The 16,176-nt window shown below is 47.7% G+C and overlaps 1 protein-coding gene across 8 annotated transcripts in view; it reads right to left on the bottom strand.

Moving 5' to 3' along the window:
* Positions 1-16,176, bottom strand: part of TNK2 (tyrosine kinase non receptor 2) — a 108,633-nt gene that overhangs the window by 50,055 nt on the left and 42,402 nt on the right. The gene's annotated exons all lie outside the window — the stretch shown is intronic.

Genomic DNA, 16,176 nt, shown 5'->3' with positions numbered 1-16,176 from the left:
AGCCGCTGAGTGGGGAGGAGAGAGGGACAGAGAGCCTGCTTGCTTTAAAGGAGCAAAGTGGGAGAGGAGGGGAGCCTTCTCCCCTTATACCCCTCTTCTTCATTATTAGCAGCATCCTTCTCCACCCACCCCACACGTGCTCCTTGTCCCTTGAGTGCTTTTCCTTCCCTCCCCACTTAAAACGTGGTTACAAAGCACGGATCCACATGGATTTTTGCACTGGGTCACCCCAAAATCACCATCAGATCACATAGCATGTCCATGGCTACATCTTGCACCAAAAAAATCACGCACCCACTGTAGCCTGGGGCCACAGTGGTGCAAAAACGTGGTTACAAAGCATGGATCCACATGGATCCTCAGGATTTTTGCATTGGGCTACTCCAAACTCACTGTCAGATCACATGTCTGTGGCCACAGCATGAACCACATAAATCATACATCCACTGTTTCGTTTAGAATATTTTTTTTCTGGTTTTCTTCCTCTAAAAACTACGTGAGTGTTATGGTCTGGTGCGTGTTATAGAGCGAAAAATACGGTAGTTTTAACTGGATTTTGGATAAATGGGCCATCAGCTGCTACTGTAACTGAACCTTGTTGTGTTAATAATAATAATAATAATAATAATAATTTATTATTTATACTCTGCCCATCTGGCTGAGTTTCCCCAGCCACTCTGGACAGCTTCCAACAGAACACCAAAATGCAATAACCTATTAAACATTATGATCTTCCTTCGTGGGCTGTGCGAACCCACAAATCTGAGCAATGCTTTTTCATAGGCGAGGGAGGGGGCACTGGGGGTGTTTAAGGGACCAAGCAAGGGGGAGGGTGGCCCCAGAAAGCTTGGGAACCAAGTCCGGTGGCCGCAAGGCGATGCATCTTCCTGCGCTGCTCGGTGCATCCACCGCGGGGATCTGAAGGCGATCTGGAAGTTTAAACACCCCTGTTTTTGTGTGCGGAAGTTAATCATTTAAACAGAGCGTGGCTTTGTCCAGGGATGGGAGAGAGATGGGGGAGGATAAGACCAGAAGCCCCTTTCAGGAGGGTTGGAACAAGCCAGCTTATAGTCAAGGTTCTTCGTCCGACTATCTCCCACTGCTGTCACAAACGGGTCGGACAGAGACCTGGGCCTGGCTTTTCCCAGGGGGGCAGCCGAAACCCCATTAGCCCCCCAGCCCTGCTTAATGGACAGTAATAGGTCTCCTGGCCAGCTTCCCAGAGGGACGTGTGGCTCACAGAAAGGCCTTCTGTTCTCGCTCTGAACGATTCCACATTTGCGGCACGGTCCCCGGGAGTCTGCCAGCGGAGTCGGGGGCCGGAAGGAATCCCGGCCAAAAGGAGTCTGGATTTCGCATCACGGTGGGAGGAAGAAGAGACCCGCGAGCCGCGCTCAGAGGGAAATGGGGCTGCTGGGGAGGAAGCCGTGGTTTTTGGGGGGTCTCTCTCTCTGCAGACCGTCTGGAGAAGCGATGGTGGCCAGAAAGGGCAGGCAGGGAAGGCGCAGGGAAGATGGCGGAGATGGAGGAGAGGAAGGAGCCACGGAGGAAGCAAAGACGACGACGTACAGGAACAAGAGTCAGTGCTGTAGAGACGGAAGGGTCCCCCAAGGGACATCCAGTCCAACCCCCTGCAATGCAGGAATCATGGCTGAAAAATCCCTGGCAGGTGGCCTACAGCTTTCCGTAAATGAGTCGACCACCTTCCAAGGTAGGCCTTTCCACAACTGAATGGCTCGCTGTCAGAAGCCCTTCCGAATGTCGAGTCAGAATCGCCATTCTTGCAAACTGAATATGTTGGTTCAGGTACCACCCTGGAGCAGCACAGAAAACCTTGCTCCGGCCAGTGGCGTAGCATGGGTTGTCAGCACCTGGGGCAAGGCAAGTAATTTGCGCCCCCTAACCCGTGGATTTTAGGTAGGGGCAGAGAGCTGCGAGTGCGAGCGCGCACCCCCCCCGATGTTGCGCCTGGTGCGGCCGGCCCCCCCCCCTGCACCCCCCACGCTACGCCACTGGCTCCGGCTTCCATATCACACAGCCCTTCGGAGAATTAAAGGTGCTGGCGCTGTGGGTTAAACCACAGAGCCTAGGACTTGCTGATCAGAAGGCCGGCGGTTCGAATCCCCGTGACAGGGTGAGCTCCCGTTGCTCGGTCCCTGCTCCTGCCAACCTAGCAGTTCGAAAGCACCTCAAAGTGCAAGTAGATAAATAGGTACGGCTCCGGTGGGAAAGTTAACGGCATTTCCGTGCACTGCTCTGGTTCGCCAGAAGCGGCTTAGTCATGCTGGCCACATGGCCTGGAAGCTGTACGCCGGCTCCCTCGGCCAATAAAGCAAGATGAGCGCCGCAACCCCAGAGTCATCCGCGACTGGACCTTATAGTCAGGGGTCCCTTTACCTTTAATCTCCAAACACCCCCAGCCCACCATCACAGTTCCAGTTCTTGCATTCCTTCCCCCCCCCCACTTATTTTTTTGAAGCAGGGTGGTACAATTTCATTCATAAATACTATATTTGTGTTACTTTTATTGTTGTTAGCCACTCTGAGCCTGGCTTTGGCTGGGGAGGGCGGGATATAAATATGTTTTTAATAATAATAATAATAATAATAATAATAATAATAATAATAGGCCCTCAAAAGCACTTAGAGAGCACTTTTTGCAAAGGATCAGCTCCACGGGTCCAAGTCTTCAGCTTCCACGGCGCATCCCAGTCTTCAAAGCACTTCACAGATTCTCATGATGCAATCATTACAACAACCTTTTAACGTAGAACAGTACAGTGGTGCCCCGCAAGACGAATGCCTCGCAAGACGGAAAACCGCTAGACGAAAGGGTTTTCCGTTTTGGAGGTGATTCGCAAAACGAATTTGCTATGGGCTTGCTTCGCAAGACGAAAATGTCTTGCGATTCCTGGGGGTTTTTTCCCCTCCCCCCCCCCTTTTCCCCAAGCCCCTAAGCCGCTTAACAGCTGTTCGCTACGCCGCTTAACAGCTGATCTAAGCCGCTAATAGCCTTTTAGCAGCTAATCCGCTAATCCCTTAAGCCTTTAATAGCCGCTAATAGCCTTTTAGCAGCTAATCCGCTAATCCCTTAAGCCTTTAATAGCCGCTAATAGCCGCTAAACCGCTAATAGCGCTAATCCGCTAATGGGCTTGCTCCGCAAGACGAAGAGACTCGCGGGACGGATTCTTTTCGTCTTGCGAGGCACCACTGTACTGTACTTTTATCCCATTACTGAAGATGGACCGAGAGGGAGGGTGGCCTGGGTTAGCCAACGTGGTGCCGTCTCCAGCCAACAGGCTTGCTATCTGCGGTTGATGGGAGGTGCAGGGACCACATCCGCTACCCTAGATGTTCACGCCTATTCACAAATGTCCCACTGAACCCAAATTGCAGCCTAAGGCAACCTAGCAAGCTCATGGCGATAAAGATACTGTATCCCAGATCTATAACCAGATCTCTTAGTCACTAGAGACACTGGCTCACAAACACGCTTACATAACACACACACACAAAGATACACATGCTAACATTAACCATCGGCTGCCAAGTTTGCTTGTATTCCTCTTCCCTCCCCATTGCTCTTTCCTTTCATGCCGTGTCTTTTTAGAGTGCGAGCCTCAGGGTAGGGGCTGCTACTCGTACAAATACATAAGCCACTGTTGGAGCCTTTCCGGCTGAAGAGTAGGAGGAGAAATGTTTTGGATAAACAGCATAAATAAATATAAAAATGATTCTTAGTAAATTTTTTGAAAATAAAAAAATGGGGAGAAGGGGGAGATAATTCTTAGGGGGCACCAAATGATTCAGCGCCTCTGTGGAGAGGCGGGTGGCAAGGCATTTTCACTCGCAGCGCGCCACCACTGGGACGGCCCCCACCCATTTTCCAGGCCTCGTTTTTGAGGACCTTCATTTGTCAAATAGAAGAGGAGGTTAAGGGGTGATATGATAGCCATGTTCAAATATATCAAAGGATGTCACATAGAGGAGGGAGAAAGGTTGTTTTCTGCTGCTCCAGAGAAGCGGACACGGAGCAATGGATCCAAACTACAAGAAAGAAGATTCCACCTAAACATTAGGAAGAACTTCCTGACAGTAAGAGCTGTTTGACAGTGGAATTTGCTGCCAAGGAGTGTGGTGGAGTCTCCTTCTTTGGAGGTCTTTAAGCAGAGGCTTGACAACCATATGTCAGGAGTGCTCTGATGGTGTTTCCTGCTTGGCAGGGGGTTGGACTCGATGGCCCTTGTGGTCTCTTCCAACTCTATGATTCTATGATTCTGTGATTCTATATCCTGCCTTCTTCTCCATGAAGCTCAAGGAATCTCACACGGTTCTCCCCCTCCCCATTTCATCCTCACAGCAACCTTGCGAGGTAGACCATTTCTGCATGCTGCCCCTCCCAGGCCGCCAAGCTTCCCATGGGGTTTGTCGGTGCCCGCTGCTGCTCCCAAACCGACCCCTGATCAAATCAATCCATAAGAAAACCTGCTGGGTTTTGTGTCTTGAAAACAGACAAAAACACGAAGGACTAGTATCTTGAGGGTCAAAGAGCTCCCCAGAAAAGAGTGTTTGCACGTAGTGTCTGAAGGATGCCTCATCCCATGCCCACAACAACCGGGCTTTCTAAAGCAGCCGGGGGTACCCTCTTTGGCACAAACCCTGGCACACACGCAGAGACGGCTTGTACCTGGGTCCAAGGTGAAGAAAACTGGTTGGAAGCTGCCAGACACGCTGCAATTCCAGCAAATGGAGGTGGCGTATCAAATGAAAGCGACAGCAAAGAGTTGCAGGCACAGGAGGCTCGAATTGGACCCTCTCTTCCTGCCTGTTTTTGCACCCAGCGGTGCCATGCCTTGCTGGTGCCCGGAGGTGACGCCACATCCTGTGGACTCCATTGCCCTGCCCAGACTTCTCCTCTGCACCATTAAAAGTTTCCGTGTTTGCAGGCATTTTAAAATGAAAGATTTCTCCGCTTGGAAAACAACAGGTATTCCACATGTATATATTGAAATAAAATTTTTTAAAGGTCTTATATATATATAAGAAATATTCATCAATGTACCAAGCAAACACGTACATAAATATATAAACCACGTATCTGAAGCAGCACAGGAAAACAGCCATGAAGCTATTTTGGCTCCCAAACTGTAGCAAATGTTTTCTCTGCAAAGTCAAAAGAGAATGGAAAAGCCTCCCCATTGTCTTTTTGTTCACAAATCCTGTCTTAAGGGTATGTCTGTGTATGAATAGGGTGAGCCTGTGACCTGGCTCAGGAACTAAGTATTTATCATTACAAAGGACTGGCCAGACTCCCCAGGGTATCCAATCAAGTGAGCATTAAGAGGTAACCTGCCAGATAGGAGGTAAACAACGCACTCAGATTTCTGCTGTAGACCGCCCTTTCTGTGATGTAGGTATGATGTTTCTGGGGGTGGTCTTGGACTCCAGGGCAGGCAATTTAAAATGTCTATAAAAGGGTGGGCACACCTTGGTTCGGGGTCCTCCTCCTTTCCTGCGTGTGAGGGGAACACCCTGTTGCAACAGATCAATAAAGATCAGGCTTACGAGCTGCTTTGCTTCTCAATATTCTCCGGTTGGCCTCCTGTATTTTCTCCGACCGATGGAAAACCTACAAAGGACTCCACAAAGGCTCTTGTGTCCCCCATAAGGGAATAAGGGCAGATTTTCGTTTATTACAGAGTCTATCTCCTCCCCAACCCCTTTCAAATTGTTCTAGATTGTCACACTCATTTGTGCGAGCAAACGTGTGGTGACAGTGTCTGCACAACATCCTGGAATTAAAAACATTGCACGCTGTCACAATAAACAAATCTGAGGCTTCTTTTCACACCGTCTGCACAAGAATGACATCTCTGAGCATGTGCAGAGTTCCTGGCTGCTGAGGAACCACAATACATGCTGCCGCACAGCACATGTTTGGAATTTGCCAAAAAAAGGACATAGAATCATAGAGTTGAAAGGGACCTTGAGGGTCATCCAGCCCAACCCCCTGCAATGCAGGTATCTCGAACCCACAACCCTGAGATGAAGTGTCTCACTCTCTGCCAACCGAGCCACCAGAGTTCTCCGAAATACATATTACTGAATAACTGAAGAAATAAAATAAATAATTCTTATGAAGCTCTTCACCAGCTCAAATGACAGTAATTTTGTGCCGTGCTAAAATATTGGTTTCTAGCCATTTCCTGACTGAGGCTATCAATGAGGTGCTATTTATAAGGAAAGAAGGCATCTTGTTTCCTTAGCATCTTCACAGCCAAACAGCGACCGAAGTAACAGAGCAAAAAAAATATGGTTAATGTTCAATCAAAACTATGGTTTTTGTTGTTATATTTGGAAATTCAATAAATTGTTATTAAAAAAATATGGTGAATTTGAGCAGCGAATGTTTGCCATCCCACCCTGAAGGAGGGGATTATTGCCAGTTTAGGACGAGAAGGCGGCCCTTCGAGAAAGACCCTTCCCCACCCGATATTGTTCCCCACAGAACCCCACAAGTCTACCTCATATTATAATACACTTTTATAATAAATGCAGGTCTATCGGAAGCCCAAAGGAGCCTGCCCAGGCTTTGAGATTTTCTGAGAAGGCCCATTTCTCACTCCTGCGGTGGGGGGCAGACGGACCCCAAGGGCCTCAAAAATGACAGCTCTTTAAGAAACTTAAACTGGGAGGGGTGGCTAACACCCCAGAGGACAGGATCACACTTCAAAACGACCTTGACAGATTAGAGAACTGGGCAAAAACAAACAAGATGAATTTTAACAGGGAGAAATGTAAAGTATTGCACTTGGGCAAAAAAAAAATTAGAGGCACAAATACAAGATGGGTGACACCTGGCTTGAGAGCAGTACATGTGAAAAGGATCTAGGAGTCTTGGTTGACCACAAACTTGACATGAGCCAACAGCGTGACGCGGCAGCTAAAAAAGCCAATGCAATTCTGGGCTGCATCAATAGGAGTATAGCATCTAGATCAAGGGAAGTTATAGTGCCACTGTATTCTGCTCTGGTCAGACCTCACCTGGAGTACTGTGTCCAGTTCTGGGCACCACAGTTCAAGAAGGACACTGACAAACTGGAACGTGTCCAGAGGAGGGCATCCAAAATGGTCAAAGGCCTGGAAACGATGCCTTCTGAGGAACGGCTAAGGGAGCTGGGCATGTTCAGCCTGGAGAAGAGGAGGTTAAGGGGTGATATGATAGCCATGTTCAAATATATAAAAGGATGTCACATAGAGGAGGGAGAAAGGTTGTTTTCTGCTGCTCCAGAGAAGCGGACACGGAGCAATGGATCCAAACTACAAGAAAGAAGATTCCACCTCAACATTAGGAAGAACTTCCTGACAGTAAGAGCTGTTTGACAGTGGAATTTGCTGCCAAGGAGTGTGGTGGAGTCTCCTTCTCTGGAGGTCTTTAAGCAGAGGCTTGACAACCATATGTCAGGAGTGCTCTGATGGTGTTTCCTGCTTGGCAGGGGGTTGGACTCGATGGCCCTTGTGGTCTCTTCCAACTCTATGATTCTATGATTCTATGAAACTGCTGGCAAAACCTTTACTCTTATAGCGAGAACACAAGTTGCTACACACGCAGGTTCACAGCACACACAATGCAAAGCGCAACAGCTTTTGCAACAAAATGTATTTATGCGAAGGCCGGGCAGTGAATTAAAGCTATGTCAGCAAATGTCAGCACTTATGCTAGAAGTGAAATGTATCTGAATGAGTTTTGGTTAACAACAGCTAGTTTTCTTCCTTGAATGAGGTAATGAGAAAGGTTTCTATGCATGATTGGAGGAAATTTTAACGCTTTGTGTAAGAAACCTGTAAGTAAACGCCCCCCCCCCAGGGCAATGGGATGGGGTTCAGCCTTTGTGGAAGTGATCCCGCTTAACTTATTGGTTTGCAAAGTAATAAAATCATTGGACTCTATCTCCTCCTGGCTCCTGAGTTTTTTGGGCAAGACCCAGGAACTACAGTGGTACCTCGGTTTAAGTACTCAATTCGTTCCGGAGGTCCGTTCTTAACCTGAAACTGTTCTTAACCTGAAGCACCACTTTAGCTAATGGGGCCTCCTGCTGCCGCTGTGCCGCCCGAGCACAGGATGTTCTCATCCTGAAGCAAAGTTCTTAACCTGAAGCACTATTTCTGGGTTAGCGGAGTCTGTAACCTGAAGCGTATGTAACCTGAGGTACCACTGTATGGGCTTTTTTTGCCTGCAACACTGCCACCTTCACAGACACGTTTGGTGAGGACACAAGACAGGGCCTTCTTGGTGGCTGCTCCTAGACAGTGGAACTCCCTTCCACAGCCTCTGCAAAAGCGGAGCCTCGAAAGACTTGGGCAAGAGTCATTTTGCCCTCACTGCTTTGCTCTCGCCAACCAGCCAGCAAAGACATTTTTTGTTCCAACAGACCTTTGGTGGCTAACTGGCTGCTGTGAGAGGGTTTTCTAGGGGCGCCCTTCTTTGTGTGTGTTTTAAAAATGAATCTAAGTCATTTCGGCACTGCTTTCAACAGGTTCGTTTAATTGCTTTCAACTGGTTGTTGTTTGTTTTCAGATGCATCTGTGTTAATGTACGTCGTGAGCCGCCTTGCATGGACAAAGGCAGGGCACAAGCGAGACAAATCAATGGGTGTAGATGCATTTTGATGGCAAGCTAATAATAATAATAATAATAATAATAATAATAATAATAATAATAATAATTTATGTATACCCCGACCATCTGGCTGGGTCCCTCCAGCCACTCTGGGCAGCTTCCAACAAAACACTAAAATACAATAACCTATTAAACATTAAAAGCTTCCCTAAACAGGGCTGCCTTCTAAAAGTTTGGTAGTTATTTTTCTCTTTGACATCTGGTGGGAGGGTGTCGCAGTAATGTACACTGCAGGACATTTCCTGCATAGTTTGCCGTGGAAAAGCAGCATGTAGATAGAGTTAAACTGGACTCGGGTAAAACAGGCGTTGCGAGGTTTTGCAAAAGGCAGCGGAACCTGTTTGGCTGAAGGTGAGAGCAGGACGCGAGGAAGGCGTGCATTTGAGAGGTGGAACTAGGGAGGCAAGCTAAGAGCACACAAATGGTGAAACTGCTTTATCAAGGCCCCTGATCACGTGTTTTACAGATGTCCAAGTGAGCACACTGAGCATCGCTCTGCACACTGAGCATCCCAATGCACACGGAAGGTTGGAGGGATGAGGGGATCTGTGCAACGAGGCTTCTGTGCGCATACCTCTCCCTGCCAACACTTTCTGCATTTGCGCAATCCATGCTGTCAGAGCTGGCTCCTGGTCCCAGCTCACAGAGGACCAACGCTAGCCGGTAGTAATGTAACAAAGTCTTTATTGAAGTATAGTTTCCATTTCCAAGCCTCAGCGCCCCAGCTCTACGTCTAGGGTCTAGACCGGCGAAGCTCCGTCTGAATCTCCGCCCCCTGTACACCAGTTTAAGACTCTAGCCTTACTCCACCTCTTCCGTCTCTCCTTTCTCCTCTGGGTCCTGCTACCCCCCGGGGTTCCTTCCTTCCTGGACTCTTCCGACGCAGACGTTGACCCCCCTGAGTCCTCCCTCTCTCTTCGTCGGGCTTTAGGACCTGGCTCCCTATCCGGGCTGCCAACAGTGCCGCCCTCCTGTACATTTGAACTTGGCGCGCGCGCGCAGCCTTCAACCTTCCTCTCGACCGTTTCCTCGCTCCCCGACGGAGGCGTGGTCAATCCTCCCTCATGTTCTCCCGCTGGCAGCGCGCTGCCTGATCCCGATGCCTGGGACTCCTCCCCCCTACTGCGCTCTGGTGTGGACGCTGGTCCAGATTTCCAACTGCTGTTCTCTGAGTCCCCTCTGGCCCCTTCTTCCTGGGGTGTCCCCCTAGGCACCCCCCTTGCCCTGACCATGGGAGCCCCTTTCTGTGAATCATCCGATTCACTGGAAAGACTCAGAGACCTCGGACCGTTGTCATCGCTGACATTTCCTTCAGACTCCTCCCCCTCGCTCTCCATTTCCTCTCTTCCCTGTGCCTCTGCTCCTGAACCCCTGACACATGCTTATGCCTTGTTTCCTTATAAGTAGCTCATCGTTCCATGGCTGTACCTTGCAAAAACCCAGCGGCCTTTTCCTGATCATCTTCACAGCCAAACATTGACCGAAGAAACAGATCATAAAACTGAATACAGTGGTACCTCGGGTTAAGAAGGTCCGTTCTTAACCTGAAACTGTTCTTAACCTGAAGCACCACTTTAGCTAATGGGGCCTCCTGCTGCCGCTGCACAATTTCTGTTCTCATCCTGAAGCAAAGTTCTTAACCCGAGGTACTATTTCTGGGTTAGCGCAGTCTGCAACCTGAAGCATCTGTAGCCTGAGGTACCACTGTATAATAATAATAATAATAATAATAATAATAATAATAATAATAATAGTACCCTGCCTATCAGACTGGGCAGCCGTCCTGGTCAGCCTCCCCAAAACTAAAAAACATAGTAAGGCAATCCTATCAGATGCACAGAAAATCCAAAGAGAGATTTTGCGGAGCCCAGCTTCAATTCAGCAGGTGAGATCGGGTTTTCACAAGTCTGTCTAGGTTTGCCAAAGTGTGGGTGAGCCCTGACTGCCCTGCTGAATTCAGCAGGACTTGCGTTCAAGCAAACATGTGCAGGGTTGAGCTGGGTGCGTTTGAATGATCCACCTGCACACAGAAAACTAGCTCTTCAAGGTGACGACAAGGCTTGCCTCTTCCCTGACATTCTCTGTTTCTGTTGGCAGGGAGCTCCTTTTGGACCAAATCCTTCTGCATTCCTTATTGGCAAAAGTCCACAGGCATGCCCCACATTTAAAGCACTGTTAAAGTAAAGGTAAAGGTACCCCTGCCCGTATGGGCCAGTCTTGACAGACTCTAGGGTTGTGCGCCCATCTCACTCAAAGAGGCCGGGGGCCAGCGCTGTCCGAAGACACTTCCGGGTCATGTGGCCAGCGTGACATCGCTGCTCTGGCGAGCCAGAGCCGCACACGGAAACGCCGTTTACCTTCCCGCTAGTAAGCGGTCCCTATTTATCTACTTGCACCCGGGAGTGCTTTCGAACTGCTAGGTTGGCAGGTGCTGGGACCGAACAACGGGAGCGCACCCCGCCGTGGGGATTCGAACCGCCGACCTTTCGATCGGCAAGCCCTAGGTGCTGAGGCTTTAGCCCACAGCGCCACCCGCGTTACCCCCACTTTAACATGTGTGGCTTCCCCTGAAGCATCCTGGGGGTTGTAGTTGGTTAAGAGTCACCTGACACCTCTCAGCGATCATAAGAAACTACAGGTGTGGGTCAAAACAATTGGGGAGATACCCATTTGGGGAAGACTGCTCTAATGGGTTTAAAATTGGGTCAGTGATTCCCCAAAAACTCCAGGATGAATGAACGAGGACTGTCCTGTTCCAGAAACATGCTATAAGTACAACAAATACATTTTCCTTCTCTTGGTTAGCATCTCCTTTTTATAGGATTCTTCATTGTGGTTTCCCCACTCTGCTCTGCTCTTTAAAAGGCCATCTGGGCTTGATCTGCAAGCAGAGCAACGAAGCTACTCCCTCCGTTCTTGGCTGGCTGTCCAATCGCTGGTAAACTGCCCTCCCAGTTAAACATCTGGCCCCGATTTCAGGGAAAAGCAACAACAATGGCATTTGTTTGGCTTTCCGATCCCAGCTGCACTCACTTGCTCTGCTGGAGTGAAGAGCCCTTCTCAGCCGGAGACCAAGGACCCATTCACACAAGGAGGATGCAGAGGTTATTCTGGGATGGAGTGCATGTTGACTCAGAAGTAAATCCCATTGCACTCAATGGGAGCGATGCCAACTCCCTGGTTTAAATGTACAGCCTCAATTTACGATGGGGTGGCTATGAAGGGCTTGCTCACAAATTTATTGACAGCTGCACAAATTGGAATACAGTGGTACCTCGGTTTAGGAACTTAATCCATTCCGGAAGTCCGTCCTTAAACCAAAACCGTTCTTAAACCGAGGCGCACTTTCCCCAATGAGGCCCCCTCCGCCTGTGCCCTTCCATCGTTCGGCTTCCATTCGCAGATCGAGGTAAAGTTCGCAAACCGGACACCTACTTCCGGTTTTGCAGAGTTCGTAAACCAAATAGTTCGTTAACAGGGCTGTTCATAAACCGAGGTACCACTGTAGCTAGGAAGTGGAAGGGGCAAGCAGAATATAAAATGGAAGAATGGTATAAAAAGGTGTGGGATATAGCTATTAATGATAAATTAACATGTGCCATTAAGGTAAGATGGGGAATATGCAGGAGAAATGATTTTGGGGAGATATGGAGGGTGTTTGTAGAATTTGTACTGTTAAACTGGAAAGGGGTCAAACTATTGCAAGAGGTGTTGAAATTTTGGGAGCTTGGATAGTTACAATGGAATGGTCTCAGTTATCATATTTACTTTGTCTAATAATAATACAGTGGTACCTCGGGTTACATATGCTTCAGGTTACAGACGCTTCAGGTTACAGACTCCGCTAACCCAGAAATAGTGCTTCAGGTTAAGAACTTTGCTTCAGGATGAGAACAGAAATCGTGCTCCGGCGGCACAGCAGCAGTGGGAGGCCCCATTAGCTAAAGTGGTGCTTCAGGTTAAGAACAGTTTCAGGTTAAGAACAGACCTCCAGAATGAATTAAGTTCTTAACCGGAGGTACCACTGTAACAACAACAACAATAATAATGTACAGCCTAAGTCGGTTGCAGAAAACATAACTGGAGGGTCTTTGGGGCAAAGACAAAAGCTGGAAACACACCACAAGAACATGAGAGAATTCGTAAGAGTTTGCTGGATCCGGCCAATGGCCCATCTAGTCCATCATCCTGTTCTCACAGAGGCCAACCAAGATGCCTGCAGGAAACCTGCAAGGATTCAGGCACAAGAGCTCAAACAGCCTCTTCCCCACTTGGCCGGATAGGAGAAAGAGGCCTACGTAATTCAGCTGCAGATGCGTTTCCCCTGTGAACCTACTGGCTGCCTTGGGTTCCAGTTCCACCTCTTTCCATGGGGAGGCAAACACCGAGGGGCAAACAAGCTTACCTGGGACTCCAATTGTGCTATAGATTTTACAAGCGCCGTTTTACAAGCCCCTGCGAAAGGACTTACAGCCATGAGGATGAGACCATAAGGCATATATCTCTGGCCGCCTCCAGACCTCTTTCGTGAACGTCCGTTCCGATTCGATTGTGCGACGGCATCAAAGCAATCACTGCCACACAGCAGATTTCTGCCCCGAATTGTACAGTTGGAAGGGACCCCAGGGGTCATCTGGTCCACCCCCCAGGAATGCAAGAATATTTTGCCCAATGTGGGGCTCAAACTCACGACCATGAGATTAAGAGTCTCATGCTCCGCGGCCCAGAAATGGAAACAAGAGGAGATGCCGACAAAAGAGGAATGGCAGACAAAATTAATGGACTATGCCGAATTGGATAAAATGACAGGAAGGATTCGAAACCTGCGGGACCAGAGATTTACTGGAAGAAATATACGAACTATTTGAAGAGCAACTGTAACCAACAAATTCCCGTATTTTTTGCTCTATAAGACTCACTTTTCCCCTCCTAAAAATTAAGGGGAAATGTGTGTGCGTCTTATGGAGCGAATGAAGGCTGCGCAGCTATCCCAGAAGCCAGAACAGCAAGAGGAATTGCTGCTTTCACTGCGCAGCGATCCCTCTTGCTCTTCTGGCTTCTGAGATTCAGAATTTTTTTTTTCTTGTTTTCCTCCTCTAAAAACTAGGTGCGTCTTGTGGTCTGGTGCATCTTATAGAGCGAAAAATACGGTGGATATATATATATATAGAGAGAGAGTGTCTCATGCTCTGCCGACTGAGCTATCCCAGCGGCATAACTTTCCTTACTGCAAAAACAATTGGGTGCCACAAACCCACTTTGACGGCAGGACCTGAATTTGCAAGCATGTTCTTGAATCCCACCTGAAAATAGCGATCGTCCTCAGGTGCCTCTAGTCTAGCGAAAAGGAGGATATGAAGGAAGGCAACCCACAAAAGCAACAAACTTGTGTGTTTGCAATCCAATGGGCCTCCCGCAGCCATGCCAATTCTTCTCTGCCTTCCTGGCTCGCCTTTCCCAAGAACCTCCCTGCTTCCCCAGACGGAGTGGGGTGGGGAAGGAGAGTCTGCCTTGGTATTCTTGGGCCGCAGCCACTTCAAGCTGCCACAAAACAATACAGATTCTCTGTGGTGCAGGCTGGGCTAAAAATATTTGGGGCTGCGTCCAGTGGGAGAAAGTGGACGTCCCTTTTGCAAGAAGGGTGGGGAGGAGGGAGAAAGAGAGAGCTCCAGTTCTGGACAAGAAGCATCCAAGTTTGGAGACTATTTGAGAGGCAGCCTGGCGCAATTGGGACAGGGCGGGAGACTCGGGTTCAAAAAGCTGGGGAAACATCAGGAAGCTGACTGAGCCACCTGGAGACAGTCCCTGGCTCTCAGCCTAATGTACCTCACAGGGTTGTTGTGAGGATAAAAACGAGAGGAGAAGTATGCAGGCCACCTTAAACTCTTTGGAGTTGTTCCTGCGTTGCAGCGGGTTGGACTAGATGACCCGTGGGGTCCCAACTTTTAAAATGAATTGATTTTAGGATGCTGTGTTACTGTGTTACTTTTTAGTGACACAGTACTTTTTAGTAACACAGATTTTAGGATCTGTGTTACTTTTATTGTTGTTAGCCGCTCTAAGCCCGGCTTTGGCTGGGGAGGGCGGGATATAAATAATTTTTATTATTATTATTATTATTATTATTATTATTATTATTATTATTAACTCTATGATTCTTTGTTTCACAATTTGATCCTTTCACATGGTTTTGTTCCGTGGTGTTTTATGCATCGTGTGTTGCTGTTATTTCTATTGATTATCGTTTAGTAATTATTTCCCGGAACAAACTTAGTTGGTCTCTAAGGCACTACTGGACAATTTTTTAATTTTTTAATTTATTTCAACTGCATCAGACCAACACGGCTAGCTACCTACCTGAACCTAATTATTTCTTGTAATTGTTAAGAAAGGATTTCTGTTCAGTTACTATCTCGCGGTATTTAATTGTATTGTGTGCTGTTCTAAAGGATTATTGAATATTACTTTATTTGATACGAGTTGTTCATTCTTAAGTTATGTTTTTATTATGAATTCTTTGTACTGAGTCAGATGGTTATATGATGCGTGAACTTTTTTGCTTCTCCAGTTTGTAAACCACCTTGTGGAAGAGCAATATGGAAAGGCGGTAGACAAATCAAAAGTGAAACAAAATGAAAATGGGATACAAATGTCATAATAATAAAATAGTAATCCTGTCTGGCCCTGTTCAAAGTACACAAACTTCCCCTGGACTCCTTATCCCTGTAGAATTATCATCATTGCACAGCTCACACGAAGTTGCAATGTGGCAGCTACTGTTTTGGAATAATAAACTGCTTTATCCTGAGTCCAACCATTGGTCCATATAATGTAATATTGTCTACACTGACTGGCAGCATCTCTCTTAGGTTCTCAGAATAAGATGCCCCCCAGAGACTGAACCTGGACCTCCTGCATGCAAAGCTGATATTATTATTATTATTATTATTATTATTATTATTATTATTATTATTATTATTATTTGCCACCCATCTGGCTGTTCCACCATCTCTCCGACAGGCCTAAGTCCTAACAGGTGAAGTAGTAGTTGCTAAGATAGAGTGCAGTCCAGGACATGTCTACTCAGAAGTAAAGCCCAGTGATTTCAATCAGACTTACTCCCAAGTAAGCATCTATAGCGCCAGAGGCTGCAATCCTATGTACACCTTCCTTGAAGTAAGCCCAGCTGAAATCAGTGGGAGTTGCGTCTGAGTAGACATGCAAAAGCTTGTGCTGAGCTAACGCTCTGGATTTGAATCACACCCCTCCAAAATCCGCATTATGGCACTAAGGACAGCCTTGCAGGGTTGTAGCAAACATCTCAGCCAATGTATGTGGAGCATTTTGAGCACTCAAAAGCACCACATACAGGCTATGTAATCCTTTAGCTTGCATTCACACAGAGGTGTCTTTCCCTTAGGGGAAGCCTGTTTAGGGTTACAGTTTTGAAATCTGCTTCTCACAGCACAGACAACAGAGAAGAAAGTTTAGAAGC

The sequence above is a fragment of the Podarcis tiliguerta genome (assembly GCF_965153285.1).
Source record: "Podarcis tiliguerta genome assembly, chromosome: 5".
NCBI classification, from domain to species: domain Eukaryota; kingdom Metazoa; phylum Chordata; class Lepidosauria; order Squamata; family Lacertidae; genus Podarcis; species Podarcis tiliguerta.
This window is presented reverse-complemented; position numbering and strand designations above follow the sequence as displayed.